Below are 13,374 nucleotides of genomic sequence, written 5' to 3'. Positions count from 1 at the left end.
GGAAAGAAGGGACCAAATTCACCCTTTTATAGCAGTGCCAAACCCACTCCCGACAGTGGAGCCCTCATCACCTCTTAAAAGCCCACCTCTGAATACTTTTGCATAGGCAATTAAAATCCAACATGCGTTTTGGAGGGAACAAGCATTCAATCCATAGAAGAGACTTTACAGTCTGAGCCACATGATAGCAGCCCAACCTCCAGGGAAGAGACAGGGGCTGAAGACCAAGTTCAATCGTGTGGCCAATGATTCAATCACATTCCAGACACCAAAACCCTGGTTAACTTCCCTGGTCATCAATACTTTGCATGTTGTCACTTCTTGATGTGCTCTAGGATAGGAAAACGAAGGGGAACTACAACAGTTTCACAGCTGGAACCCTCCCAGACCTCAGCCTATGCATCTCTCCCTTTAGCTGATTCCACTTCCATCCCTTTGCTATAAACTGTAATCATGGGGGCCAGCACTGTGGTGCAGTAGGTTAATCCTCCACCTGCAGCATCAGCATCCTATATGGGCACCGGTTCTAGTCCCAGCTGCTCCTCTTCCAATCCAGCTCTTTGCTAATGTGCCTGGGACTAAGTTGAGCCCAGCTCTAGACAGCTGCTGGCAGAAGTCATTGCAATAGAACATACACAAATATAAAATAAAACATGTCAGAGTTTAGACCAAACCTTATTCAAATCAATAAATAGGATGAAGCTTTAAAAAGACTTATTAAAAGGAAAAGACTTTCAGATTGGCTCACAAAGCAAGATCCAACTCAATGTCATACTCAAGAGACAAACCTAAAACAAAGTGAATCAGAAAGGTTAAGAATAATAAATAGGCAATGGTACACCAAACAACTGGAAACTCCCAACATAAGAATTCAAACCAGAAAGCAAAAACGTATTAAACATAAAAAGGATATTTTAAAGCTAAAATCCACTACAAGAAATCTATCAGTGGGGCTGGTGGTGTGGCACAGCAGGGAAAACCACTGCCTTTGATAGTGGCATCCCTTGGGGGTGGTGGTTCAAGTCCCCGCTGCTCCATTTCCAATCCAGCTCCCTAATGGCCTGGGAAAAGCAGTGGAAGATGGCCCAAGTGTGTAGGTCCCTGTACTCACTTGAGAGACCCAGATGAAGCTCCTGGCTCCTGGTTTTGGTCTGCTCAGCCCCAGCCCTTGCAGCCATCTGGGGAGTAAACTAGCAGATGGAAGATCTCTCTCCCTCCCTCCAACTCTTTCAAAATAAATAAAATCTTAAAAAAGAAATATATCAGTAGTAGACACCTATGTAACAAATTACAAGCAAATATCTACATAGAGTAGCAGGCATGGGAGATGCAAGGAGAAACAGAAACACTAACAATAGGAGCTACTACTTTCAGCACAAGACAGGTAAATTAGAACAACATGAAGAATACAGAAAACCTAAACAACATGATTAATAAAGCAGACCTTATGGACATAAATATTTACACCCTAATCATGGAAAATATACCTTTTTCTCAAGCGCATAAGGAGCAGTCACAAAAAGTAATCATATAAAGCTGCTGCTTGCAAGGCTGGTACCCTGTATCAGAGCTCCAGTTGGAATCCCAGCTGCTTCACTTCTGATCCAGCTCCCTGCTAATGTGCCTGGGGAGACAGTGGAAAACAGTCCAACTACTTGGCCTCTGCTACCCACACGGGAGCCCAGGATGGAGTTCCAGGCTCACAGCTTCAGCCTGGCCCAACCCCGGCCATTGTGGCCGTTTGGGGAGTAAACCTGCAGATGGGAGCGCTCTTGCACTCTCTCTGCCTTTCAAATAAATCAATCTTAAAAACACTAATCAGGCCGCCGCCGTGGCTCAACAGGCTAATCCTCCGCCTAGCGGCACCGGCACACCGGGTTCTAGTCCCGGTCGGGGCGTCGGATTCTGTCCCAGTTGCTCCTCTTCCAGGCCAGCTCTCTGCTGTGGCCTGGGAGTGCAGTGGAGGATGGCCCAAGTGCTTGGGCCCTGCACCCCATAGGAGACCAGGATAAGTACCTGCCTCCTGCCTTCAGATCAGCACGGTGCGCGGGCCGCGGCAGCCATTGGAGGGTGAACCAATGGCAAAGGAAGACCTTTCTCTCTGTCTCTCTCTCTCTCTCACTATCCACTCTGCCTGTCAAAAATAAAATTAAAAAAAACCACTAATCATATATTGTCACAAATCAGTAAGTTCCATAAAGTAGAAAGAACACAAACAACTCTTTAATGAAAATGCAAAACTGAAAATTAATAGCAACAGATCTTCCACACTGAAATTAAATACTTATATTAACAAGTCTTGGGAGAGGGGAAATACAAACCAAAATTTCAGAATTTGTAAAAATGACAAAAGATTTAATTATCAAAAACTATAGGATACATAAAAAGTAAAGAGGAAATTTCAAGGCATTAAATATTGGTATCAGTAAAAATGAAAAAAGGAAAGAAAAAAATTAGATTGCTATTTCTTACCATACATAAAAGCAAATAAAGATGGATCAAAAACCTAAAGGTGAGACCTAAAATCATAAATGTTAGAAGAAAATATAGAGGATACACTGCAAGACACTGGTGTAGGCAATGATCTCTTGGATAAGACCCCTAAAGCACAGGCCACAAAAACAAAACTGGACAATCAGGGTTCTAACAAACTCAGAAGCTTCTGCACAGCAAAGGAAACAATACAGTGATGAGACTTTCAATAGAATGGGAGAAAAATATTTGCAAGCTACTTATCTGACAAAGGGTGAATATCTAGAATATATCAGGAACTCAAAAAAAAAAAAAAAAAAACCTCAACAACAATTAAGAAATGGGCAAAGGACCTGAATAGATAATTCTCAAAAGAAATATAAATGTGCAAAAAATACATGAAAAAACACTCAATATCAGTAGTCATCAGGGAAACACAAATCAAAGCCACAATGACATATCACCTCACCCCTGTCAGAATGGCTATTATCAAAAATGGCAGAAAGTAACAAATGCTGGAAAGGATGTAAAGAAAGATTGAACACTTATACACTGTTGGTGAGAACATAAATCAGTGCAGCCACTGTGGAAAACAGTGTGAAGATTTCTTTATAAACTAGAAATAGAACTGCCATATGATCCAGCACTCACACTACTGGGTATACACCCAAAAGACATGAAATCGTTTTATCAGAGAGATACTTGCTCCACAAAGTTTATTGCAACACTCTTCACAATAGCCAGATATGGGATCAACCAAGGCATCCATCATTAGATGGATGGATGAAGAAAATCTTGAGGCTGGCACTGTGGCTTAACAGGCTAATCCTCCGCCTTGCGGCGCCGGCACACCGGGTTCTAGTCCCGGTCGGGGTGTCGGATTCTATCCCGGTTGCCCCTCTTCCAGGCCAGCTCTCTGCTATGGCCCGGGAAGGTAGTGGAGGATGGCCAAGTGCTTGGGCCCTGCACCCACATGGGAGACCAGGAGAAGCACCTGGCTCCTGGCTTCGGATCAGCGAGATGTGCTGGCCGCAGCGGCCATTGGAGGGTGAACCAACGGCAAAAAGGAAGACCTTTCTCTCTGTCTCTCTCACTATCCACTCTGCCTGTCAAAAAAAAAAATCTTGAATGGACTACTACTCAGCCATAAAAAAAGAATAAAATCCTATCATCTGGAACAAAATGGACAGAACTGGGATATACCGTGTCAAGTGAAATTAATCAGACACAGAAAGACATATCATGCATGTTCTCCCTCATATGTGGGAAAACAAAGAAAAGAAAATAGGAATAGGGACTGGGGCCAGCACTGTGGCACAGGTTAAGCTGCCACCTATAGCACTGGCATCCCATATGGGCACCGGTTCAAGACCCAGCTGCTCCACTTCTGATCCACCTCCCTGTGAATGTGCCTGGGAAGGCAAAAGAAAATGGCCCAAGTCCTTGGGTCCTTGCCACCCACATGGGAGACCTGGATGAAGCTTCTGGCTCCTGCCTGGCCCAGCCCCGGCCATTGTGGCCATTTGGGGAGTGAACCAGTGGATGGAAGATATCTCCCTCCATCCCTCCCTCCCTCTCCCCCCCCCCGAATCTCTGCCTTTCAAATATAAAATAAAATAGGAATAAACTTCTAAAGAAATGTGGAAAACCTTTGTTTAAAACTTTAAAACATTTGTGAAGGGGCTGGCATTGTGACACAGGGTTAAGCTATTTGCCATGCCTGCATCCCTTATCAGAGCACTGGTTTCCCAGCTACTCCGCTTGCAATCCAGCTCCTTGTTAATGATCCTAGAAAGGCAATGGAGGATGGTCCACGTACTTGGACCCCTGCCACCCACATGAGAGACTAAGATGGAGTTCTGGGCTCCTGGCTTTGGCCTGGCCCAGCTCTGGCCATTGCAACCATTTGGAAAGTGAACAAGTGGATGGATGATCTCTGTCACTCTTTCAAATAAATAAATCTTTTTAAAAAAACCTGAAAGATACAAAATTAAACTTAACAAATGACAAGATATCTTTCATTCTTGACAGTGTGTAGTAAATAATTTACTCTTGCTCAAAAAGCTGCCTTCTGTCCTTGGCTTCTAGAAGGTAATCTTTAAGATGCTGTGTTACAGGAGTATCTTTGTTTGCATGGGGGTCTTCAGTCAACCATAGATAGTCTGATATTGACACTGATGGGGGAAGCTAGCCACATAACAAAGACTAACCACATGATTTAGGATGGGGGACTTGGATTACTCCAGGAGGACGGGGCTGGAGACCGAGACCATCCACCTGTACTATCACGACTATGTGATAAAGCCCCAGTAAAAGCTCTGAACACTAAGACTCACATGAGTTTACCTAGCTGGCAATACTATATCCAGAAAAGTAAGCTCCATATTGAGTACTTGCTTGGAGGCTGATGGATGCACTTCATCCCACAGCTGATTCCAATCTCTTTCCTCTAGCTGTTCTGAGCCATAAGTATAACAACTCTTGGTAAGCTCGGTGAGTCCTTTGGGTGAACTACCAAACCTGACAGTGGTCTTGGGAATAGTGAACTTGCAGTTGGTGTGAGAGGTGAGGGTGATCTCTTTTGGGAATTGCTGCTTCTATCTTCAGAGCTGTCAAAACTCTTCATAGAATGACACACGATCATAACGATGTAGTTATCCCTAAGTTGGTTTATAATTTAATGAGAGTTCGATAAAGAAACAACCTTTTAAATGGTACTGAAAGTAATACTGAAGATCTTCTGGAAAAATACAGGTTTAAGAATAGCTAGAAAAACACTGTGAAATAAAAATAGAGGGAGAGAATAGCCCTATCAGATAGCAAAACATATTTGCTATAAGTATTCTCTCAAAGCACAGGGTGAAATAACCACTTTTGAAATAAATGATGCCGGGACAAATGGAGAGCCATCTGGAAAAGGTTAAATTACAACCATATTCACATCATGTACAAGAATAAAAGTACAGAAGTGGAAACTGGTCCAGCCCTGGCCATTGTGGCCCTTTAGGGGAGTAGACCAGCAGATGGAAGATCCCTCTCTCTGTAACTCCTTCAAATAAAGAAATAAATCTTTACCCCAAAAATTTTTTAAAAATTAATTTAATAGGCACAGAGAGTGAGGGAGCAAGCACTTTCACCCACTGGTTCATTTCCCAAATGACTGAACTGGCTGGAGGCTGGGCCAGCCTGAAGAAAAAAATGGCTTAAATTTAGCCTCTATGATCCGACTACAGGAAAAGACTAAGTATGAATAAAAACCTCATGTAGCAGCCGGCGCCATGGCACAGGTTAATCCTCCACCTGCGATGCCGGCATCCCATATGGGCGCCAGTTCTAATCCCGGCTGCTCCTCTTCCAATCCAGCTCTCTGCTGCGGCCTGGGAAAGCAGTAGAAGATGGCCCAAGTCCTTGGGCCTCTGCACCTGCGTGGGAGACCAGGAAGGAACACCTGGCTCCTGGTTTCGGATTAGCACAGCTCCAGTCGTTGCGGCCATTTGGGGAGTGAACCAACGGAAGGAAGACCTTTCTCTGTGTCTCTCACTGTAACTCTACCTCTCAAATAAATAAACAACTTAAAAAAAAAACATGTAATAAAAGACTGTCAAATATAACCACAAAAACAGGGTGTGTATCTGGCCTCGCAGTTAAGCCTCTGGTTAGGATACCCACATCCATAATCAGTGTCTGGGTTCGAGTTCCAGCTGTGAACCAGATTCTAGCTTCCTGCTGATGCACACTCAGGGAGGCAGCAGGTGATGGCTCAAGCTCTTGGGTCCCTGCCACACGACATGGAAGACCTGGACTGAGTTCTGAGCTCCTAGATTCAGTCTCGTCTGGCTTTGGGCCATTTCAGACATTCGGGGCACGAACCAGATGAGAGTGCTTGCTCACTCCCTCTGCCTGTTAAAAATGTTTTTATGAAGATTTACTTATTTGAAAGGCAGAGTTACAGAGAGAGACAAAGTGATCCTCCACTCACTGGTTCACTCCACAAATGGCCAAAATGGTTGGTCAGGTCTGAGCCAGGCTGAAGCCAAGAGCCTGGAACTCCATCTACCTCTCCCTTGTTGGTTGCAGGGGCCCACACACTTGGGCCATCTTCTGCTGCTTTCCCAGGCAAATTAGCAGGGAGCTGGATCAAAATGGAGCATCTTGGACTTGAACCAGTGCACCCACTGGATGCTAGCATCACAGACAGCAGCTTACGAGTGAACCAGTCGATGGAAGTGAACTGGTGCCTATATGGGATGCCAGCATCACAGGCAGAAACTTAGCCTAATACACCCCAATGCCAGCCCCTTTAACCTTGATTTTTTAAAAAGATTTATTTATTTGAAAGTGAGAGTTACACAGAGAGAGAAAGAGAGGCAGAGAGAAAGAAAGGTCTTCCACCCGCTAGTTCACTCCCCAAGTGGCCGCAGCGGCCAGAGCTGCGCCAATCCGCAGCCAGGAGCCAGGAGATTCTTCCAGGTCTCCCACGTGGGTGCAGGGGCCCAAGGACTTGGGCCATCTTCTACTGCTTTCCCAGGCCATCGCATAGAGCTGGATCAGAATTGGAGCAGCCGGGTCTCCAACTGGCACTCCTATGGGATGCCGGCACCACAGGCGGTGGCTTAACCTGCTACACCACAGTGTTGGCCCCTCACCTTGATTTTTAAGAGTTCCTTGTAGGGGCCAGTGCTGTGGCATAGTAGGCTAAGTCTCCGCCCGTGTTGTCAGCATCCCATATGGTTGCCAGTCTTTGTCTGAGCTGCTCCTCTTCCAGTCCAGCTCTCTGCTAGTGGTGTGGGAAAGCAGGAGAGGATGACCCAAGTGCTTGGGCCTCTGCACCCCATGGGAAACCCGAGGAAGCTCCTGGCTTTGGCCTGGCCCAGTTGTGGCCGCTGTGGCCACTTTGGGAGTGAGCCAGCAGATGGAAGACCTCTCTGTCTCTCCCTCTCTCTTTCTGTAATTCTACCTCTCAAATAAATAAATAAAATCTTAAAATAAGTTCCTTATAGATCAAGGATATGAACCCTTTTCTTGCACTATATATTGCAATAATTTCTTACGCTGTTTGCTATTTGTCTTTGGACTTATTTATTTGGACTTGAAAAAGAGGTTTTATATTTTGTAGTTTTATATATATATATATATATTTAAAATATTTACTTATTTATTTGAAAGTGAGAGGTACACAGAGAGAGAAGGAGAGGCAGAGAGAGGGGGGGGGGGTCTTCCATCCGCTGGTTCACTCCCCAAATGGCCACAATGGCCGGAGCTGTGCTGATCTGAAGCCAGGAGCTTCTTCCGGGTCTCCCATGTGTGTGCAGGGGCCCAAGCACTTGGGCCACCTTGTACTGCTTTCCTAGGCCATAGCAGAGCTGGATTAGAAGTGGAGCAGCCAGGACTCAAACCGGTGCCCATATGGGATGCTGGCACTGCAGGTGGTGGCTTTACCCACCACAGCACTGGCCCCTGTAGTTATGTATTTTAAAAATAATTTAGGGGCTGGCATGGTGGTGCAGTAGGTTAAGCTCGCTTTGGCCTGGATCAACTCTGGCTGTTGTGGCCATTTGGGGAGTGAACCAGCATATAGATCGATCGATCGATCGATCTCTCTCTCTCTCTCTCTCTCTGGAACTCTTTGAAATATTTTTTTTTAAATTAAGGGGCCAGTGCTGTGGCATAGCGGGTAAAGCCGTCACCTGCAGGACAGCATCCCATACGGGTGCCAGTTTGAGTCCCGGCTGCTCCACTTCCGATTCCGCTCTCTGCTATGGCCTGGGAAACCAGTGGAAGATGGCCCAAGTGCCTGGGCCCCTGCACCCATGTGGGAGACCTAGAAGAAGCTCCTGGCTCCTGGCTTCGGATTGGTGAGGCTCCAGCCATTGCGGCCAATTGGGAAGTGAACGAGCAGATGGAAGACCTCTCTCTCTGCTTCTCCTTCTCTGTGTAACTCTGTACTTTCAAATAAATAATATTAAAAAAATTAATAGGGGGCCAGCATTGCGGCATAGCAGGTAAAGTCACTCTCAAATAAATAAACAAAACCTCTAAAAAATAAATACAATTATAATACATACTTTTGGGGACAATACAGGGATTGGTCCAGGGCCCCTTAGGATGCCAAAATCCAAGGATGCTCAAGTCCCTTACAGAAAACAGCACAGAATGTGTAAAAAACCTACACACATTCTCCCCTTATACTCTTTTTAAAAGATTTATTGTGGCCGGCACCAGGACTCACTTGGGTAATCCTCTGCCTGTGGCGCCGGCACCCCGAGTTCTAGTCCCGGTCGGGGCGCTGGATTCTGTCCCCATTGCCCCTCTTCCAGGCCAGCTCTCTGCTATGGCCCGGGAGTGCAGTGGAGGATGGCCCAAGTCCTTGGGCCCTGCACCTGCATGGGAGACCAGGAGAAGCACCTGGCTCCTGGCTTCAGATCAGCGCCATGCGCCAGCCACAGTGTGCCGGCAGCGGCGGCCATTGAAGGGTGAACCAACGGCAAAGGAAGACCTTGCTCTCTGTCTCTCTCTCTCTCACTGTCCACTCTGTCAAAAAAAAAGATTTATTGTATTTATTTGAAATTTACAGAGAGAGGTAGAGCCAGAGAGAGCGAGGTCTTCCATCTACTCCCCCAAATGGCTGCAATGGCCAGAGTTGAGCTTATCCAAAGCCAGGATCTTCTTCTGGTTTTCTTATGTGGGTACAGGGGCCCAAGGACTTGGGCCATCTTCCACTGCTTTCCCAGGCCGTAGCAGAGAGCTGGATTGGAAGAGGAGCAGCTGGTACTAGAACCAGCGCCCATATAGGATGCCAGTGCTGCAGGCTGGGGCCCTAACCCATTGTGCCACAGCTCTGGCCCCTTCTTTATACACTAAATCATCTTCAGATTACTTCATTAACACAATATAAGCTGTTATACTGTACTGTTTAGGGGATAATAACTAGCTTGTATGCATTCAACATAGACACAATTTAAAAAAAAACTGATCCACAGCCGGTTAAATACATAGACGTGAAACCCACAGACAAGGGGGGTTGACAGTAGTCAGAAACAGCTGTTCCTGCTGCACTACTGGGAGGAATGACCTTGTTACGTTTTATTAGAAGGGAATTTGGCAATTCCTCTTAAAATTTAAACCAATTTATTCCCTTCAGAAATTCCAGTTATAGGAACTTGTCCTACAGTAATGTCCCCTCAAGGACGCAGGCAACAGAGCCAGTGTTGTGGCACAGTGGGTAAAACCACACTGCAACACTGGCATCCCATATGGACACTAGTTCGTGTCCCAGCTGCTCCACTTCTGATCCAGCTCCCTGCTAATGCACTGGGGAAAGCAGCAGAGGATGGCCCAAGTATCTGGGCCCCTGCCAGCCATGTGAGAGACCTGGAAGAAGCTCCTGGCTTTGGCCTGGCCTGGCCCAGCCCTGGCGGCCATCTGGGGAGTAAGCCAGCAGATGGATGATCTCTGTCTCCCCACACCTCTCTTCTGTAACTCTTATTTTCAAATAAATAAATCTTGTTTTAAAAATGCAGCCATTTTAAAAATGTTTCCCGTCTCTGCTGCTGAGAGGCCCCAGGTGGCTCGGCCTCTGCAGCTCTGTGGACTTCCCTCCCTGGAGGAGACCTTAGGAGGCCGCTGGGACACCTCAGAAGCTGGGAAACAGACTCCTCGTGGAACGTGCATCACCACCCTAGTGTGCGCACAGAAATTCCAGGCCCTGTGACTCTCCTGTTGCAGATCCAAAGGCTCTGAATGGATTCTGAGTTCCTGACGGTAGGATTCCAGAGACCTCTAGATGTTTCTAAGAACAAAGAAAATGAATTTGTCTACAAGACAGAGATAAAGGTAGACATAGTGCTCCCATCCCTGATTTACTCCCCATATGCCTACAATGGCTTGAAGCCAAGCACTAGGAGGAATTCAATCCAGGTCTTCCACACGGTGGCTAGAACCAAATTATATAAGCTATCACGAAGGCCTACCAGGGTCCACCCAAGTTGGAGGCTGGAGTCCCAGAGTCAGAAGGCAGATCTAGGCATCAAGATCAGTCTAGGGGCCAGTGCTGTGGCGTAGCGCGTAAAGCCACCACCTGCAGTGCTGGCATCCCAACCGGGCGCCAGTTTGCGTCCCGTCTGCTCCTCTTCTGATCCAGCTCTCTGCTATGGCCTGGGATAGCTGTAGAAGATGGCCCAACTCCTTGGGCCCCTGCACCCGCATGGGAGACCCGGAAGAAGCTCCTGACTCCTGGCTTCGGATCAGCACAGCTCCGCCCATTGTGGCCATTTGGAGAGTGAACCAGCAGATGAAAGTTCTCTCTCTCTCTCTCTGCCTCTCCTTCCCTCAGTGTATCTCTTTCAAATAAATAAATAAATCATTAAAAAATAAAGAAACTTATTTAAGTTTCATATACACCTTACGTACATAGCCTGAAGGTAATTTGATGGAACACTTTTAGTGTGTCTGTGTTTTGATGTGACCCGTCAAAGGAGGTCAAGCGTGGAATTTTCCACTTGTGGCATTATATTAGCCCTCAAAAAGTTGGATTTGGGAGTATTTAGATTTTGGATTTGGAGATTAGGGATGCTCAACCTGTGCAATAATTATGTGCAGTTGTTCAAAAAGAAAAGACCATTGTCTAGTCTGATGCACAAAGATACCCACACTTGAGTTACTCAGTAGGTATTCATCAAGTTACACTGAATGAAAACCACAGTTGGCAACACGTACCTTTACACGCCTTGTTTCAAAAGAGAGGTTAGATAGAAACAGTAGATTTCTAGCCTGGACACAATGGCACAGACACCTCTCCCTCCTCTTCCCCATTAAGCACGATGACAAACCCTGGAAGTAATGCAAGACACAGCCAAAAGACAATTCCAAAAGGAGGAAACCAGAAAGCAAACTGGTTAGGGAACCAACAACTTCTCTAAACCCCCAACCCAGCAACAGAAAGCAGCCTGGGTAGTCTTGGTCTGCCCCCAACTCAACAAGAGTCCCTCCAGCAACACCAAACCGTGCCACCAGCAAAGGAGACTGCTCAGGAGCCCCGCTGGCAATAAGCCAGCAAGGAGAGTGTTCTTCTTCTCCACTCAACCAGAGAATGTCTGGCAGTCAGACACCACTGACGGTGGATCCCCACACAAGCACCCAGCCAGCTGAGAAATGTTCTTATCCCTGCTGGTCAAAGAACCCCGAGACACCAGGCACCCTGCAGATCCAGCAGCGAGACATCTGGACATCACAAGCCCCCAGCCCAGGAAGCACTATTTGTTCCCTATGTACTGAATTCCCATAACTGTATGTTGCTTTGGCATCTACTTTGGATATATGTTGGACTTACATCAGAGGCAGGGCTCAGTCATCCTTGACCCAGTCTCCAGGTCTCTGCCTCCACCCAGTTCCTCAATCTGTTCAATCCAATTATGTCTTATATGCCACCTACTCATGACCACCTCCCTTGGGGACAGCTAGATACAAACTACCCAACTCGCCTTGTAGACATTCACCCCCTACATGGACAGTGCAGATACCCTGCAGCAACCACCTGCTATGGTCTGAATATGATTTGGCCCAAGAATTCATACAGGACTCTAAAACCTGAAGTCATATTAACAGGTAATAGTGTTTGGAGCTGGGACCTACTGGGAAGTCCATCAGTCACTGGGGACGTGCCATCAGTCTCCACAAGAGTTATAAAAACAAAAGATTGAGACTAAATACTTGCTCTTCTTCCTGGCTCACCATGTGGTCCTCTGTAAATCCCTCGCCACTGTTACCCACCACCTTCACTAAACACCAAGCCAAGGAGGCTGCCAAATTTTGGACTTGAAACTCCATAGCTGTGAGCTAAATAAGCCTTTTCTCTTTATATAATATAAAAAGTCACCTCAGGTAGTTTATTGTAGTAACCCCCAAAAACTAACTTACATACTCTCTCAGTCACAGTATGATTCCAGGGAACTTGGCCTGCTTCCTTTAAACCCACTGTTAGAACTCCCCCAGGACTGGTGCTGTGTCCTAGTGAGTGAAACCACTGCCTGTGGTGCCAGCATCACAAGCTGGTGCCGGTTCAAGTCCTGGCTGCTCCACTTGCAATCCAGCTCCCTTCTAATGCACCTGGGAAAGCAGCAGAACATGGCCCAAGCCCCTGGGCCCCTACCACTGACGTAGGAGACCCAGAGCTCCTGGATCCTGGCTTCGGATATTCCCAAGCCTCAGACGTTGTGACCATTTGGGGAGTGAACCAGTGGATGGAAGATCTCTGTCTTTGCCCCCCTTCCCTGCTGTAACTTTGCCTTTCAAATAAATAAACTAACCTTAAAAAATAACACCCCCAGGGAAACCCATCTAAGGTAACACTCTGGACCCATTGAGGCAATGATAACCCACAGATCTCGAAACCTCCCTTTCTCTCCCTGGAATCATAAGTAATACACTGTGTTTCTTCATGGCTTTTGTTGAACTGCCTTCTCCTTCGCCTGACTGGCACACCTGAAGCCAACTTCTTCCCAGATCTTGGCTTTCCTAGAGAGTAGGTATGCTGGCAGGAATAAACCGGAGACGAGTCAGACAAGAGCCACAGGATATCGGCCAGTATAAACCAGTTCCCTGTGGGAGGAACACCCAGTCACAGGTCAGACACTTAGGCATTAGGCTGTCCCCGAGGATAAAGTGTCATGTGAAAGGCACACTGTAAACACCCAAAACCACATCCTCTGGAGCCCCATCACAGCAAAGCTAGCGTTTATAGCCACTCTTGTGAGAGAGACCCTGAGACCGAATCAGGTAAAAAACTCAACATTCTGTAGTATAACAAAAAAAGTTACTTGGGTTTTGCCCTTAGTTCCTGGCATTGAACTCCCAAAACCTTTACAATTTATATTTTCTATGCTAATGATATGATTTATAGCGCCC

At 46.5% G+C, this 13,374-nt stretch overlaps 1 protein-coding gene across 9 annotated transcripts in view; it reads right to left on the bottom strand.

Annotated features, from left to right (window-relative positions):
• The window catches only part of LOC133753420 (zinc finger protein 182), a 53,217-nt gene that overhangs the window by 18,423 nt on the left and 21,420 nt on the right, over positions 1 to 13,374 (bottom strand). Inside the window, exon 1 of one of the 9 annotated variants that reach the window (XM_062184040.1) lies at positions 12,952 to 12,994. The exons of the other annotated variants lie outside the window; for them this stretch is intronic. The gene's annotated coding sequence lies outside the window, so the exon portion shown is untranslated. Of the gene's footprint in view, positions 1 to 12,951; positions 12,995 to 13,374 lie in introns of those variants that run through there. 9 annotated transcript variants of the gene reach the window in all.

Source organism: Lepus europaeus, chromosome X (assembly GCF_033115175.1).
Source record: "Lepus europaeus isolate LE1 chromosome X, mLepTim1.pri, whole genome shotgun sequence".
Taxonomy (NCBI): Eukaryota; Metazoa; Chordata; class Mammalia; order Lagomorpha; family Leporidae; genus Lepus; species Lepus europaeus.
Note: the sequence above shows the minus strand (reverse complement) of the source record. Positions and strands in the feature narration are given on the sequence as shown.